This window comes from Meles meles, chromosome 14 (genome assembly GCF_922984935.1).
Source record: "Meles meles chromosome 14, mMelMel3.1 paternal haplotype, whole genome shotgun sequence".
NCBI lineage: Eukaryota > Metazoa > Chordata > Mammalia > Carnivora > Mustelidae > Meles > Meles meles.
The window spans coordinates 40,500,137-40,515,035 of NC_060079.1; the positions used below are offsets into that span (position 1 = coordinate 40,500,137).

The following is a 14,899-nucleotide window of genomic DNA, read 5'->3' on the forward strand; positions in this document are numbered from 1 at the left end:
TTGGGCTCTCTGCTTGGCGGGGAGCCCGCTTCCCTCTCTCTCTCTCTCTGCCTGCCTCTCTGCCTATTTGTGGTCTCTCTCTGTCAAATAAATAAATAAAATCTAAAAAATAAATAAATAAAATAAATAAATATTGCTTCTCTTTCTTCTCGCTTGCATTGTTTCCAATTAAACAACTTCTGCCATCCTTAGTTTTGTTCCTCTCTGCATAATGTGTCTTTGTTCTCTGGCTATGTTTAAAATTTCTCATTGTTACTGGTTTTGAACATCTTATTATATTATGACTTAAGGCATTTTTCTTCATGTTTGTTGTATGTGGGGTTTGTTGAGCTTGCGTCAGGGGTTCTATTGTTTAATGAAGAATGGAAAACCTTCGGTCATTATTACCTCAAGTATCTTTTCAACTTTATACCTCCTTTCTTTCCGAGACTTTGATTATAAGTATCTTAGGCCACTTGAGGTAATTAATTCATCCTCTTTTCCCTTTTTGGGAAAAATTTTAAATTAATAATCGCGCCTCAGATAAACCTCATTGGCTTCGATACAGCCACTGCGCAAAGCTTCTCTTTTCTCTTTTTAATATTATTTTTCTCTCTGTGTATTTCATTATGGGAAGTGTCTCTTACAATATCTTCAGATTTACTAATCTTTTCTTCCTCAAAGTCTATCTGATATTAATCTCATTCATTGTAGTAGTTGTCATCTCAGATTTTATCAATGAAGTTTGAAAGGTTTTAAAAAATATTTTACATGTTTCTACTTAAATTTGTGATTACAGTTACAATAACTGTTCTAAAGTCTTTCTGCTAATCCTTAATCTGTGTTACTTCTTGGGCCATTTATTAATTGACTTTTCCCTCTTTATGAGTCATATTTTTCTGCCTCTTTGTATGCATCATAATCTTTGATTAGATGCCAAGCATTATGAATTTTAACTTGAGTTTTAGATATGTTTGTATTTTTATAAGTCTTCTTGAAATTTTTTCTGGGATATAATCAGGGTTCTTGGAAACAGTTTGATCCTTTTATGATTTGTTGGGCTAGACCAGAGCAATATTTAGTCTGAGCCTAATTATCCCCCGCTGCTAGGGCAAAACACTTCTGATTAAACATTTCTAATGTTCCATGATAATAATGTTTGCAAGTGTCACTGTTGTGGAAAAGGAATTATTATTACTGGCCTTCTTTGAGCATTGTTAACTGCCCCCTCTAATCATTTAGGATGGTTCTTGTCCCAGCTTTGTGTAGTTCCCTTGTAGACATGTGCTGAACATTTGAGGTGGATTCCATGAAGACCTCCTGATTTTTTTGTGTGTTTAGCTTTTTCTTCTTTGATACCTTGCCCTGTGAGATCTTGCCCCTTTGGTCTCCTTAGACTCTCAATGAGACTCTGTTACCTCAACTCAGGAAGTACAGGTGAAGGGGATTAAGACTGCACTTACCATGATGAGCACTGGGTAACGATGCATAGAGTTGCTGAATCACCATATTGTACACCTGAAATTAATATAATACTGTATGTTAACTATGCTGGAATTAAAACAAAAAACTTTATTTTTAAAAAGATTTTATTTATTTGAGAGAGAGATTGAGCATGAATGGTGGTAGGGGTAGATGAACAAGTAGACTCCCTGCTGAGCAGGGAGCCTGACATGGGACTCTCAGTCCTAGGTCCCTGAGATCATGACCTGAACTAAAGGCAGACACTTAACCAACTGAGTCACCCAGGCACCCCTAAAATAAAAAATCTTTGTGGAAAGATACACACACACACACACACACACACACACACACATATTACTGGAAATGAGAATTGATTCAAGGATATTTTTTCATGGGGATCTTTGTGTATCTCACAGAGGATGAGTTCATTTAAATTTTGGAGTTTGGGTTTAACCTTTTGCCTAAATTATAGTATCAAAATTCTGTTGTTCATTTGATACATTTAGTAGGAAAATAATTATAGCCACTAGGTAGTAAAAGTGTGTGTGTATTTTGTATGTGCCTAATCACTGTGCCCCCAGACTATTTTCCATGAGTTCCTCATATTGCAATATAAGTCAGTTTTATTGAAGTGTAATTTAATTATGGTAAGATGCACTTGTTTTCAATATAATGCTTTGTGAGTTTTGGTAAATTTATGCATCTTTGTAAGATGACCTCAGTCAAAAAGTAGAAATTTCCATGACTGAAAAGCTCCCCTTTACACATTTGCAAGTAACTCCCAGTCTTGGATCCAATCAAAGGATGACTTATTTCCATAAGTATAAATTAATTTTGACTGTTTTAAAATTTTACCTAGATGTGATCATACTGTTTGTACATGAAAAGTACAGACTTCATGCTTTTTATTAATATGATCTATCTTCATTTTAAATAAACTCAAATAATATAAAGCAGGAGAAATTAATATTTCAAATATCATTCCAAACCATACCATGCAGTTTTATCCATGTTTTATAAGACATGATAATGATTTGTTTCCTGATAAATCTAGATAATTATTTTAGTGTTTACTTTCTTCCCTGAATTAGTGCATGTTTTCAGTGTTTGCCTTTTTCTATCCAGCTTAAAGGATAGTTTTGTCTTGGGTAGATACTGAGTCAGTGTCTTTCCTAGAAATTTTAGAAGTTACTCGATATCTTCTGGCATTAATTGTGCTTGGATGATATTTGAGATTAGTCTAGATCTAATTTTTCTCTCGTACGTGAATTACTTTTGGTACCTGGATGTCACAAGTCTTTCTTTAATTTTTTTTTTTTATTGAGGTACAATTGACATATAATATTATATTAGTTTCAGGTATATATTATAATGACTTGATCATCACAATTAAGTCTAATTTCTCCATGTAAAGTTACATAATATTTAATACAACATTACTGACTATAGTCACCAACCCATACATTATATCTCCTTGACTTGTTTGTTTCATGACTTGGAAGTTTGTACTTTTTTACCATATTCTTACAATTCACTTATCCTCAGCCCCCTCCCCGCTGGCTTCCACCAGTCTGCATCTATGAGTTGGTTTTGTTTTTTAAATTCCACATGTAAGTGAAATTGAATGGTATGTGTCTTTCTCTGTGACTCAATTCACTTAATACACTCAAGATCCATCCATGTTGTTGCAAAAGGCAAGATTTCCTTCTTTTTGTGGCTGAGTATATATTGAGTATATGTACCATGTCTTCTTTCTGCATTTGTAAGAGTGCTGACAAAACTGACTCTGTCTTTGACCCCCCATCTTCCAGGCCCATTAGAAGTTGATATATGCCCTGACCAGAATTTGAGAACGCTTGTTCTGGTTTTCCCTAAAATAGCACACATAAAACAGCACTTTATAACTAGTAGAGATGACAGGCACACAGAGAGTGTCACTTTAAATAACTAGTAGAGATCCTTGGCACAGAGATGGTGCCACTTTAGCTAAGTATCCTTTGACCACACCACAGTGACCCTTCACTCTATAAAAGCTGTGGATTCAGCTCCAGACTGAATGTAGAATAGTACCTAGATCATCTGTCTTCTCACTCCCTCTGTCAGTAAGTTACCCTGAATAAAACTTTGTGTCAGTGGTATGGAGTGGCTTTGTTTTTCAGTCTCAAAGTGCCTTTTCAGTTCAGAAGATACTTTGCTGACCCTTCTTTATCTTCTAACACTATTCATCCATTGATAAACACTTTGGTTCTTTCTATATCTTGGCTATTGTGAATAAAGCAGCAATAAACATAGAGGTGAATATATCTTTTCAAATTAATGTTTTCATTTCTAGAGATTAAAAACCCAGAGGTAGAATTATTAGATCATATGTTGATTCTATTTTTAGTTTTCTGGGGAGCTCCATACTGCTTCCCATAGTGGCTGCACCAGTTTACATTCCCACCAACAGTGCATGAAGTTTCCCTTTTCTCCACACCCTCACTAATACTTGTTATTTCTTGGCTTTCTGATAATAGCCATTCTGACAAATATGAAATAATATCACATTATGATTTTGATTTGCATTTCCCTGCTGATCAATGATGTTGAGAATTTTTTCATGTACTTGTTGGCCATCTCTATATCTTCTTTGAAAAAAAAAAGTCTACTCAGATCCACTTCCTGTTTTTAAGTGAGATTGTTTAGGGTTTTTTGTCTTTGAGTTGGTAGAGTTCATTATATAATTCCAGTATTAGCCCTTTATTGGATATATGATTTGTACATATCTAACTTCATTCAGTAGGTTGCCTTTTTATTTTGCTGTTTCCTTTGCTTGTGCAAAAGCTTTTTAGTTTAGTTTATTTGACAGAGAGAGAAAGAGCACAAGCAGGGGGAAACAACAGGCAGAGGGAGAGGGAGAAGTAGACTTCCTGCTGAGCAAGGATCCTGATGTGGGACTCGATCCCAGGACCCTGGTATCATGACCTGAGCCAAAGGCAGACATTTAACTGACTGAGCCACCCAGGCAACCCATGGATTGATTTCTGAGCTCTATTTTGTTCCATTGACCTATGGGGCTGTTTTTATTCCAATACCATACTATTTGATGACTAAAGCTTTGTAATATAGTTTGAAATTTCAGAGGCATGATACCTTTAGTTTTATTCTCTCTCAAGATCGCTTTAGCTACATTGGATCTTTTGTGGTTCCATACAAATTTTAAAGCTGTCCTATTTCTATGAAAAATGCTATTTGACTTTGATAGCGAGCACATTGAGTCTATAGATTGCTTTGGGTAATAGTATTTGTAGCAATATCAATTCATCCAATTAAGAAGATAGGGCTGTGTTGCTATAAACTTCCCTCTAAGAACTGATTTTAGCATGTTGTTTTTCCATTTTCATGTGTCTCAAGGTTTCTCCTTTGATTTCTAGTTGACTCATTGGTTGTTCAGTAGCATGTTGTTTAATCTCCACATATTTGTAATCTTTTCCAGGGTTTTTTTCCTGTGATTGATTGATTTCTACTTTTATACTATTGTGGTCTGAAAAGGTGCTTGATATGATTTTAGTCTTCTTAAAATTGTTGAGACTTTTTTGTTGCCTAACATGATCTATCCTGGAGAATCTTCTGTGTGCCCTTGAGAAGAATACATATTATTATGCTTTTGATTGGAATGTTCTGTAAATATCTATTAAGTTCATCTGGTCTAATGTGTCACTGAAGGCCAATGTTTCCTTACTGGTTTTCTGTCTGGATGATCTATCCATTGATTTAAGTAGGGTATTGAAGTCCTCTGGTGTTATTGTATTGCTGCTGACTTCTCCCTTTAATTCTGTTTAATATGTGCTTTATATATTTAGGTGCTTCTGTGTTGAGTGCATAAATATTTGCAAATGTTTTAGCTTCTTATTAGATTGACCCTTTTATCATTATTTAGTGCCCACCTTTGCTTTAAAGTCAATTTTCTCGGATATTGGTATAGGTGCCCTGTATTTCCTTGGTTTCCATGTGCATGAAAATCTTTTTCCATCCCTTCATTTTCAATTTGTTTATCCTTACATCTGAGATAAGTCTTTTGTAGGCAACATATAGATGGGTCTTGTTTTTTTTATTTGTTTATCCACTCTATAACTTTTGATTATAGAGAATTTAGTACATTAACATTTAAAGTAATTATAGGTAAGTACATACTTATTATCATTTTGTTCATTGTTTTGTAACTTTTTTGTAATTCCTCTCTGATCCTTTCTTCTCTTGTTTTATTCCTTTGTAGTTTGTTGCCTCTTTTTAGTGTTATGTTTAGATTTCATTCTCATTATTTTTTAGGTATTTACGTTGGTGTTTCTTCTTGGTTACCACAAGGCTATCATATATCAGCCTACATATATACTACTCTATCCTTAGTTGATAACAAGTTAAGTTTGAATACATTATAAAATACATTTTATATTTTTACTCTCCCCTCTCTGATTTTATGTTTTTGATGTCACATTTTACATCTCTTTATTTTTTATGTTCATTAATGAATTGTAGTTATAGTTATTTTTACTACTTCTATCTTTTAGCCTTAGTATTAGCTTATAAGTGATTATAAGTCCACTACCCTAACTATATATTTACTTTTACCAGTAAGATTTTTACTTTCATATGTTTTCATGTTACTAGTTAGTGTCCTCTCTTTTCAACTTAACAAAGTCCCCTTAACATTTATCGTAAGGCTGATTAACTCCTTTAGGTTTTGCTTGTCTGGAAAACTCTTTATCTCTCCTTCAATTCTGAATGAAACTGGGTAGAGTATTCTTAGGTGGGAGTTTATTGCTTTCAACACTTTGAAAGTATCATGCCTCTGTCTTCTAGACAGCAAAGTTTGTGCTAAGAAATCTGCTTATATTCTTAAGGTGGTTTCCTTGTATGTAGAAAGTCGTTTTACTCTGCTGCTTTTAAGATTCTTTTTATTTTCAACTTTTAATGTTTTAATTATAATGCATCTTAATGTAGATGTCTTTGGGTTCATGTTTTTGGAACTCTCTGGACTTCCTGGATCTGGATATCTGTTTCCTTCTTCCCCAAGTTAGGCAAGTTTTCAACCATTATTTCTTCATTGAAGTTTTCTGTTTCTTTCTTTCTCTTCTCCTTCTGGGACCCCGATAATGCAAATATTGTTCCACTTGACATTTCCTAGTGGTTCCTTAAGCTATCTTCATTTTTTAAAAAATCTTTTTACTTTATGCTATTCTGTTTGCGTTCTTTCTACTAACCTGTCTTCCAGGTCATTGATCCTTTCTTTTGCTTCATCTAGTCTCCTATTGAATCCCTCTAGTGTATCTTTTATTTCAGTTATTGTATTCTTCAGCTCTGTGACTTGGTACTTACCTATATTTTTTATCTATTTGTTGAAGCTCTCCCTGGATTCATGTATTCTTCTATTCATCTATTCTTCTGAGAGGTGAACATTTTTATGACCATTACTTTGAACTCAGGTCAATTACTTATCTCCATTTTTGCTTGCTTTAAATAAATTTTTACCTCCTCATTGGTTATTTTTTTATTCTTGCCTTCTTTTTTTACCCATTATGATTTTGTCAAATCTTTTCTTATTTACCCACATCTATTCTACTCATCACTGTCTTTTAGGCAATTTATTTGCAATGGAACTATTTATTTCTATATTTTTTCCCTTAACTCTATAAGTTTCCTTATGTTTGCATCTCAGCCTAATTTTTTAATAATATAATTTTGAGCTCTTTTTATATTATGTTAACTTTTGTGCTTCTGCAGCACTTGTGTAATGCTCCTTTTATTTCTTAGATGATACTTTATCTCATGCTGCATTCTTTGTGTCTCTTCTGTATTTGTTGTTTTTCTTTGTTCATTTTGGTTCAGTCTTTCCTTCAAATGTGTTTATAGTATGTTTGCAAAAATGCCATACCATTACTTTTCACTTGCCTCTCTGATACAAGCATATTCATCCAAACTTTTTATTTGTTTTGATGAGATGTGAGAGATGTTTTTGATACCCATCTTATTTGGGACTAATCCACCTTTTCCTACCCCACTTACCACTTCTTTCTGTTCATTTTCCTGAGGCCTAGCATTTCTAGAGACTATAAGGAGAGCTGGGATGAAGCTGGGTTCTTCTGGGACTTTAGTCTTTCTTCTAAGACCCAGTTACTTTTTTATTAACAGAACCCACTCTGTCAACAGGAGTATAACTTTAGTTGGAAAGGGAGCTTAGTCTTCAATTCTCTAGCTTTTACCAAGAAGACATTTCCTGTAGTAGACCAGACTACCACTTTTATCCACCACCTTTGGAAATGAGAATAGTTGGAAGGAGTTTTGCTTGGTGTTTGGGCCATGGAAGTAGACATGGGTGGTTAAGCCATTCTTTCCTTTTAGGAACTAAGGTACTTGGAAAAAGCATGAGTGCTGATCTGCTCTTGGATTCTGTTAACTTTTACAAGGGTGAGTCTTCACAGTAGAATGTCTTCAGATTTCCAGCTCTGGTTGTTATTGCATGGGAAAGTGAATCTAAATCAGTATTAAGAAGCCCGCTACCTTGCAACTACATGCTACATCCTCCTTTGCAATTTTTTTCACTAGTGGGGACAATTTTTGTCTCCATATACTGATTCTTTTGCCTTATTTTTTTTGACAGATTTAGAACCTGATTAAGAAAAAGATATTATTCTTTGGCCCTTTATTGCCTCCCTCATCTCCTTCTCTGATAGTGTAATGTCCTGTAGAATGGGAAGCCCTGGATTTCCCTCTTATCTCTGTTGTAGTTCACAAAGTGGTATGTCAGAGCTTCTACTCCTGGGATCTTGTCCCTAGACCTTTCTCATTTTTAACTGTTTTTCCTCCAAATTCAGAAAATTTGGAAGATATTAATGAGTATTTTGTTCACTTACCTCTTTTTTTTCCATCCTGTTTTGGCAGGGATGGGAGCAGTGGAAGGAACTGAGCCCTATGCAAACCCAGAACCTCCTATCCCTTGTTTTGGCTATTATATTTTATAATTTAAGGCATAACATTGTAACTCTTCACTTTTTGACTGCTTCTACTACATTTTTTACTGGATCTTATTATACGTTGTGCATTTTATTGGCTACTGGATTCAAAGAATTCTGAAAGCTCTTCCAAAATTTCCCAGATGTTACAAAGGATAGAGGTTTTAAGTACACATTTATTCATAAAAATACTCTGGATATAATTTCCTAAGTCTTGTGAAACTTATCATATCATGAACTTCAGTGAAAGAATTATGCCACAGAAATAGAGGTAGGCATTTTTTGTTCTAAATCATCTAAGCAAGATAATCTTGGTTTTTCCTTATTTTACTTCCCTAATTGTTTCACGGAAGTATAGGAACTAATCTCAAAAAGACCTCTTCTAACTTTACCTTAATATTTTTAGATGTTGGAATAAGCTGGTGTCAAAGATTATTTTAAATAATTGGTGAGTAGTGGCTAGAGAATAAGTAATACTCTAATTAGACTCTCATGGAAGTCTTAATCTGTGCCAGACTCACCTAAGAGTCCTATTACCCAAAAGGTAACTTATTAATGCTAATTATGATTGATTTTTACCCTTACTGTAGGGGCTCTAATAACAATAGAGCAACATTAAGCAAATAAGACACAGGAAGGGTAGAATAACAAATAAATGAAGGTCCCCTATCACCTTTGTTTGACCTCTTGAATTTGTTGCTGCCTTTTCAGGTACCAGTTTTATCATTAGTGTTGGGAAATATGAAAGTCTCCCTGAGCTTTTAAGAGACCTTTCCTGTTAATTTTCTAAGGTAATTTAGAACAAGAAGCGTGTGAAGTTACTACAGTGTTCTAAGAATTTCTGTATATAATACAGAATATTTCACAGGAAACAAATCAGCAACAATTTAGCTGTATCTTTCCAAAATATGAGAGGATAAATGAAATGATGACAATATGGGTAATTTGATCACCATGATCACTAGGCAAGCTAGTTAACAATCAAGACATCACAAAAGACTACAAAGGGAAAAAATTGCTTTTTGTGTTCAACTTCTGCTGTCTGAAGTGTGAATGTATCCCAGTGGGTGGATAAATGGTTGAATATTAATCATCCTTGCCTGTCTGGCAAAGTTTCCTGGCTTTCTTGGCTGTGACTGGTACACTAGTTAGCTTGTTTTCTAGACTGGCATCTGCCCATCCCCTGGAGAAGCACTCATGCATCTCTTTCTCTGCCTAAGGGAAAGTTTTACTTTTCTAAGTTTTATCTCTTATACTTAAATCAGTGAAAAAAAAGCCCACTCACTAATGCCTCGTGTCTCCATCTCATTCATCAGGCTTTAGCCTGACATGCTGGGCTGTCTCAGTACAGTTTATTATTACCATTCTTGTGCTGTGTTGCCCTAAGCAAAATCTAGCCAAAAGCTTAATAACACTTCCAGCTAGCTTCTCAGTATCCTATTGTTTATTTTTACATATTGGTTATGTTTATCACTATAACACATTGTCTTATACATAGTGTACACTCAGAAATGTCTTACTCCATGAATGATAATAGAAATTAGAATTGATTTTATGATCATTTTTATATATAATATGAATACAAACAAAATCTTTCTTTTTTTGGGGAAGGAACGGTCTTTTATTTATTCAACAAGAAACACATGAATACGTGAATGCACTTGACCATCTACCATCACAAACATGTCACTAAATAAAGGACATTGTAAAAATGATAAAGTAAAATACAATATTCTTTAGAAACAAATAAAAACTTAAAAATTGAAATTAATATAGTTCACTTTATGAAAAGTCTCTTGCATGCACACACACACATGCAAAGAAAATTTCCAAAGAAATCTTATTTGTCCAAACATTTGTGAATTGTTAAACCTTGCTAAAAATTTAGCATGGAGCAAAGAGCATCCCACTACAAAAAGTTCCGCTGTGAATGAGAAAATGTTACTGGTCTCAGCAGGTGGATCCCTTCAGACAGGCCTCAGGTACTTCCCTGTACCCCTCTGCCACCACCACCTTCTGGCCATCAAACTTTTGTTCTGTTCTGCCTTCCCCACCCTTGGGCACCTCTGACTCTGTTCAGCCTTCAAGTACTTGCCACTGGGACTACTCACTGGCTGGGGGAGAGCCAGGCATCCTGCCCGCTATGTCTGTGTAATTAGAGTGGCCAGCCCTATCTCTGGGGTTTTCCTGACTCTTCATAGGCCATGTCATCAGGCATCCTGAAGCGCCACCATTGAGGGCAGAGGATGCAACCTAGAATCAGATGGAACTTAACACTTCAAACAAAATCAAAATCTTTCTTGCTGTGTTTTCTGAGAAGCAAAGTATATTTTTTAGTAAACAAGGGTATTCATTTGCATTCTATAAAATTAATAAAATCCTTGTTTTCCTAATTATGTCTTAGGAATTAAGAAAAATAAGTGTGTCCTGATTTGGTTATATTTCTTCTTTTTTTTTTTTTTTAGATTTTATTTGTTTCTTTGAAAGAGAAAATGAGCAAGAGAGAGCAGAGCACAAGAGGGAGAGGGAGAAACAGACTCCAGGTTGAGCAGGGAGCCCTGATATGGGATTTGATCCCAGGACCCTGTGATCATTACCTGAGCTGAAGGCAAATGCTTAACAAACAGTCATCCAGGTGCCCAATTTGACAATATTTCTAAATGAAGTAGGACTTACAACATTTATCTGGATCATCACTTTTATCATCTTTCACCTATCATCTGTCACCTTTATTTTAGCTTCTGGTTTATACTGCAGATTTTTTGGTAAGGAAATAATTTGAAATGGAATAAGTCAATGTAAAGAAACTACATTTACTTCAATAACCAAAGACATTCTTTAGGATACTCTAAACTTAAACAGTATTTCAGAAATTAAATTTATTTTACCAAAATGAGATAAATGCTTGAGAGTGCTTTCAAAATCTGACAAATAACAGCAACAATTTATAATTGTTAAACTTAGAAGAATAATGATTTTTTTTTTTTTTGGTTAGAAATAGTCAAGAAAAAAAAAATCAAGCTTTGATTTTATGTCCCAATCAAGGAAAGCGGCAAAAATGAGATTAGGAAAGAATGTGTCCAGTCAGAGTGAGAACAGTTCTCCTGTAACCACAAAACTAAATGACTTTTTCAAGTAATACCCAAGAAAAGGTGCAAAAATAGATGAAATGTTTAAGAATAAAGTGATAGAGAAAAGGGAACCCTTAGGCACTGTTGGTGGGAGTATGAATTGGTTTAGCAACTATGGAAAGCAGTATGACAGTTTCTAAGAAATTAAAAATAGGACTATCTTATGATTCAGCAATGCCACTTATGGGTATATATCCAAAGGAAATGAAATTGGAAGAGATATCCATATTCCCATGCTCACTATAGCATTATTCATGATAACCAAGACAAGGAAACAACCTAAATGTCTGCTGGTAGATGAATGGATATAGAAATGTGGTATGTATATATACTTATATGAATATATTTATATACGCATTTGTGTGTGTATGTATATAATATGCATATAGGATAGAGTATTTCTCAGCCATAAAAAAAATAGGAAATCCTGTTATTTGTGATAACATGGATAAACCTAGAGGGCAATAAGCTAAGTGAAATAAGTCAGACACAAAAGGATGAATACTACTTGTATCACTTATATGTGGAATCTTAAAAAGCCAAACTTATAGAAACAGAGAGTAGATTGATAATTGCCAGGGTCTGGGGTAAGGGGAAAGTAGGGAGATATTGATCAAACAATGCAAATTTTCAGTTATAAGATGAATAAGTCCTGGGGATATAATATATAGCATGGTGACTATAGTTAATAATACTGTGTTGTGTACTTGAAAGTTGCTAAGAGAGTAGACCTTAAGTGTTTTCACCACACACACACACACACACACACACACACACACACACATGATAACTATGAGATGGTCGGTATGTAACTAACCTTATTGTATTAATCATTTTGCAATATATACATATATCAAATTATCACATTATACATGTTAAACTTACACAAGATTATATGTCAATTATATCTCAATAAAGCTGAAAGAAAAAAAGAAGTTGATCTTTCTGAAAAATTAACCCAGAAAAAATCAAATTGACATTAAAGAATGTCTACAGTGCTCCAAGGGGGGAAAAAAAAAGAAGAATGTGAATATTTTTGTCATTGTCATCAACATCATGTTCTGCATCAACAACAGAAAATACCTGTGGAATACCTACAGTTTTAATGAAATGAAAATATTAACTCCAGGGATGCCTGGTGGCTCAGTCAGTTAAGCCCCCAACTCCTGATTTTGGTTTAGCTCATGGACTCATGAGTTGTAGGATCAAGCACTGTGTGGGGCTCCACGCACAGTGTGGAGTCTGCTTCTTCTTTGCTCTCTGCTCCTCCCCCGACTTGCTCATTCTCTCTCTCAAATAAATAAATATAATAGTTAAAAAAATTTAAGCCACTATGAATATGTACAAACATAGGCACATGCATCCAAACAAATATACTTGGTTGCAGAAAAAATAAATGTATGTGGAAGATTTTATTCAATTAAATTCAAGACAAAGGATTTAGTTGGATAACCTTTTATGGTTTTCTAAAATTCCTTGGTTACTATGAAATCTGGGTGTTAACTTGATGTACTTCACTCATTTATCCAACTGAGTTGAAAGGTTTTTCCAGATTTTTGTGTCTTTGAGGAGGTCCTATGGCTCTGCTGATTCTGGAGTAGGCTAGGTGTGGAATTAAAAGCAAATGCAAATGCTGACACTTTCAGATTCAAAATCTGTATTTTCCAACCTACTGTGGTCTATGGAATTAGAGCTGCTTTATTTTCTGGAGTGCTAGATCAAATTATTTTTGAAGGACATAAACTAATTAATACAAATAGTTTTTCTTCAGAAATATCTGACAAATTAGATACCTTTATTTTAAGTAATAATATAGGTAATGTATCAGTTTCCTATTCCTACTGTAACAAATTATCACACTCAGTAGTTTAAAACAATGCAAAAATTTTTCATATGGCTCTGAGTGTCAGATGTTCAAAATGGGTTCCCTAAAACTAATGTGTTTATAGGGCAGTGTTGCTTCTGAAGGTTCTAGTAATTTTATAGTGGATAAATCTGGGCAGGTATAATGTTGATCATGAGTAATGATCATAATATCCTTTATTATTTATCCTAATATGGTGAGAAAGTTATAACCTTGTTTTTGTGGTATTCTTGCCAAAAAAAAAAAAAAAAGATGACCTTAATACAATCATGAGAAAACAGAAGACAAGCCAGAATTAGGGGATATTTTTAAGGGAGAGAATAGTTAATTAATGCTCTTCAACCATGTTAAGGTCATGAACGACAAAGACGAAGAACTCTGACAGGTTTAAGGACATTAAGAAGGCATGACAATTAAATGTAATGTAGAACACTGGTCCAGAAAAAGAAGAATAGGGAGAAAGCAAATTAGATGCAAATAATGTCCGTAGTTTTATAGTACTGTATCAATATTATTCATGTAATTATTCAAAATTATATGAAATGTTAACATTAAGGCAAACTGGTTAAAGTGAGAACTCTGTATTATATTTGCAACTTTTCTGTAAACCAAAATTATTTCAAAATTTAGAAAAACCTTTAAATACCTTCTTTAATGCTATCAAAATACTGAAGTAGCTTGCAGTTAACCCACTGCCCCAGATCCCATTTTCCATGGTTATTACATGGATGAAGTCTGTGTCTTTTCTGATGATTTTCCTATCAAAATATTCTACTTACTTCCACTTCATGACCTGGTATAAGGTCAAGATGTTGGGAGCTATCGCATTTCTCCTGTATACTTAACCCACCATTAAATTAACTTGTACTGTGGCAGGATGATTTCTCCTTACAGTCTAAACCAGCAGGTTATGCATAGATGTGACTCACATGGAGAATAAAATGTAATTTTAAAAATGATAATTTTTAGTATTAATTAAAACTTCTAATAATAAATATTAATGCCAGTATTCATTTAAACAGGCTTAAGAGGTTTATTTAAACACCAGCCATCCTTCTGTTATTCATCTTTGCTTAGTATTAACATTGTCTGTATCTAGGCCTGAGTGGCTATATTAGATATTACTCTTCTGGAACCTACTATGTCTGCAACTCTGGGGTAGAGGATAATAAATCATTGTGGATCATTATTCTGTTCTGGAAGGCTTTTTTGTGGCATTCTCACAAAACAGGACTTTTTGTTTTTCTGTTCATCTTGCTTAGTCTGTTAGCTAAAGAAATAACGTAGTTGTTTTTTTTTTTAAATATCCCTGGTTTAGTCATTTAAAATAAAGCATATCAGAGAGGAGGTGGGTAGGGGAACAGGTGAAATCATGAAGGGGATGGGATTAAGAGCACACTTATGATAAGCACTGAATAATGGTCTACAGAATTGTTGAATCACTATGTTATACACCTGAAACTAATATAACA

At 34.2% G+C, this 14,899-nt stretch overlaps 1 pseudogene; it reads right to left on the minus strand.

Moving 5' to 3' along the window:
• Positions 1 to 481: 481 nt before the first annotated feature.
• On the minus strand, positions 482 to 562 carry LOC123925346 (annotated as a pseudogene).
• Positions 563 to 14,899: the final 14,337 nt, after the last annotated feature.